The sequence below is a fragment of the Sinocyclocheilus anshuiensis genome, unplaced genomic scaffold (assembly GCF_001515605.1).
Source record: "Sinocyclocheilus anshuiensis isolate Anshui unplaced genomic scaffold, SAMN03320099.WGS_v1.1 scaffold477, whole genome shotgun sequence".
In the NCBI taxonomy this organism is placed as follows: domain Eukaryota; kingdom Metazoa; phylum Chordata; class Actinopteri; order Cypriniformes; family Cyprinidae; genus Sinocyclocheilus; species Sinocyclocheilus anshuiensis.
The window spans coordinates 2,320,627-2,324,605 of NW_015536549.1; positions in this window are offsets into that span (position 1 = coordinate 2,320,627).

Here is a 3,979-nt window from a genome sequence, read left to right on the forward strand (position 1 = left end):
ACCCAGCGGGCACATGCATTTACAGTAACCCTCTGGCAGTCTGGTTTTAAGGGATACGGCAATTAAAGGGTTAATCCAAACCATTAAGACTGTGAAACACACATACACAGAACAATATATAAAACTTTAGTAACACTTTACAATAAGGTTTCAGTTATTAACATTATATTGATTAACATGAACAATAATTATATAGCATGTATTAATGTCAGTTAATATTCAAAACTTAAACATTAAAAAAATTGGTAACACTTTATAATAACTGTTCACTATGAGTCATTAGTTAAGCATTAGTAAATAGTCAATTCATCCTTTATAAAGCATTGTTCCAACATTAATAGGCATTAGTAAGCAGTTTATAAATACAGCTATAAAAATGTTTTGTTCTTGAGCATATCTATAATGTTTAATAATTGTATTTTCATACTATATTAATGATCAATTTATCATTTCTAAATCATTACGTTATTTACAAACCAGTTATTTAGGAGTTGTCAGTGGTTCATAAGATCATTTAGAAAGTGTAAGTATACATTTTTACCTTGTAAATAGTCCTTGTAGATATTTATAAGCATATCTATTACAAAGGAGATTTAAAGGCTCAGTTATCTTCCTAACAGAAAAGTTAAACAAACACAACACAGAGGGATACAGAACACAGAAATCTTTTTTCAAGATTGTGTTGGTTTATTTTTTATTTTTATTTATTTATTTTGTTAGGAAGATAACTGAGCCTTTAATCTCCTTTGTAATAGATGTGCTTATAAATCAAGAGCAAGGCATTTATAGCTGTATTTATAAACTGCTTACTAATGACTATTAATGTTGGGACAAGGCTTTATAAAGGATGAACTGACTATTTACTAATGCTTACCTAATGATTCATAGAGTGCAGTTATTATAAAGTGTTACCAATTTTAGATATTTACATTTACAGTTTATATTATATGTATTAATTTTATATTTGTTTGTAATATATGTATATACTACTATATATGTGTATAGTAGAAAGTAGAAGCAAAATATTTGTATCAAAACCAGTACTAACAGCAGTCAAGTACAGAAAATGAGTTTTGAACTCTCCATCAGACATTTCATAAGTCTGTATTGATCTGTCAGTTTCCTTTTTTATATATTGAGTATGCCTGACTAAACAGTACAATTCACATGAAATTGACATTTTTTTATCTTCACAAACAGAAAATACTCCTTTTCACATTCAGCTGCAAGCCATTTACTTGCTTTTGTACAAATTATATAATCATTAATATATATAGCCATCTGATATACAGAGAGAGAGAGAAAACAAACTGAGTAATCAGATAAAAATCACCAATTGAACACTTTACACTGTTGATGAAATCTGATAATACAGTATATTGCAATATTTATGTTATTGCTATGAAATAATGTGATATACTATATTTAAATTCGTATATACTATACAGTATATATACTGTATATATAGTGAGGAAGGAACAACCAAGGAAAACAAATACAGGTATCTAAATAAAAAGCGCATTAAAATCATTGTGATAATCATGATGTGGTAACACTTTAGTATAGGGACCAATTCTCACTATTAACTAGCTGCTTATTAGCATGCCTATTAACATATTGGCTGCTTATTAGTACTTATAAAGCACATATTCTGCATGCCCATATTCTACATCCTACCCAATACCTAAACTTAACAACCAGCTACTAACTATTAATAAGCAGCAAATTAGGAGTTTGAGGCAAAAGTCGTAGTTAATTGTTTGTTGATAGCGAGAATTGGACCTTATAATAAGGTATGACCCATGATGTTGTTCAAATTTAAATCGCCAGCAAATTCATAACATACTGGATATACATACAAAGTACAGTATATTCAGTATATATCAACCAGATAGTTTATAGTTTTCTAGTTTCAAATACATAAGTCTAAGCCCTGGAACCCATGTAACAATTTATTCAGCAGCTTTTAAGAGGAAATAGCAATTTGCCCTTGACTTTTCCAACTTGCATTGTGTTCTAATTTCCCCATAACATCCTCCCTCAGACCATTTAATCTGTGGGGAGAGAAAGGTCAGTACTGCAGTGTGATTATTGTGGAAATGCTTATGGCATAACAAAGCATAAGTATGACGTTGTACAGAAAGAACGTCAATGAAGCATTTCACCAGGGAGCACCAGAGATGCAAGGAGCAGTTGTAAGCCTTTGTTTTGAGATTTACATTCAGTGACACGCTTCTGTGGATGCTTCCTTTTATCTTCTCTCGTCCTTCCTCACTGATGCTGCCATGCAACTCAGCCATTTCTTCTGAATCGCAAACATGTGAGATTTACAACACCTGCAACAGTTAGGATATTTGTAATCTATATATTCTGCTTTTATTTGAACTTTATCTCAAAGCCAGATTCCCATACAGAGATTACAACAAATTACAAAGGATTTTCAGTGGAAAATCACAGTTTACAGTGCAAGTTAATGCAGTTTTCTGTTCCTACCATCAGAACATTTGGCATCACCAGTAGAGGTGAAACAGCTCTGGCAAAAGACTACATGAGGGAATATATGTGCAAGGCTCACATTCAAATATTTATAATTTAGTACAGTCCACACTACATCTTTCATTCTCACCTAGTGGTGCCAAACCTTCTGTTACGCATAGCTTTGAATCAAAGATAGCGTGTTGTCTATGCTAATGACTTGTTTGTGCTTTTCTATACTAAAATCATATAATAATCAGTGTTTAATTTAGCTGACCAAAAATCGAACAAAAGGGTGAAAGTGAAAGTCTGATTCGTAGTTTGATTATACTCTCAAGTTCTTGAAGAAAACAGTTTGGAAGTTCATCCTTGAAGTAGATGAGTCAAAATCATAGTTAACATTTCAGTTAACCCATTTTCAAGTTTTGCGTCATTCTCGATTCAAAACAAAGTCGTGCTGGACTTATCAAATTACACCATGCCTTTCCTGTTTAAAAAACAAAAAACAAGCTGCTCTTGCCAGTAGTTTGAATTGTTGGCGAGATGACAGATAATACATTGTAGCTGGATGTCACAACAGGTTTTGCAAATGTATGGGTTTATTACATTTATTACATCCAAAACAAATGCATCAGATATATAATTAAAAGTTTGGATGTTTGTCAAAGCAATCTGTATTTGCACACTCAAATTAACTCTTTGTAATCAGTGGTTTTGCTTGTAGCTGATGGTATGGGGTGGCGGGGGGGGGGCGGGCATTCTCGTTCTAGATCTTTTGATTGACAAAGCTGTGCAGAGTCATCAGTATTTTTGTTCTGTTTTGGTGACATTTTGGCAGAAACTAGCATATTGATGCTTGCCTAAAAGCTAACAAATGGTCTAAAATCAACAAATGTTGATTTCATATCGTCTTGAATATAGAATGTACAGTGAAAGGCACAGCCAATCAGAATTTAGAGATAAAATATATGGTTTATTTAAAAAAAATGTTATACATAGTTTTGTTGCTAGGAAAAACTATTAAAAGCAAATGCACAGACAATTTGATATTCATTTTGATATATTTATGATGAATTATTAATAAATAGATATACAAGCCTTTACTAAACGTCTTTGAGCTGCAGAGTCTTGCACTAAAGCATGTGCTGATGATGTCACTATGCTCTCATACTGTCACTGATGTGACATTATTCAGCACTGTGTCCATCTAATCCAGTGGTTCCCAAACTTTTTGCAGCGTGCACCCCTTTCTAGTGTTTGACACATGTCAAGCACCCCCACCACCGTACTCCGGTTAAACACCACATTTTTTACTGCAATACAAGTATAAATACAAGTATTCACTGTATACAGGGCTTGACATTAAAGGGTTAGTTCACCCGAAAATGAAAATTAGGCTGTTTTTTACTCACCCCCGATGCATCCTAGGTGTATATGACTTTCTTCTTTCAGACGAATCCAGTCGGAGTTATATTAAAAATTGTCTTTGATCTTTCAAGCTCTA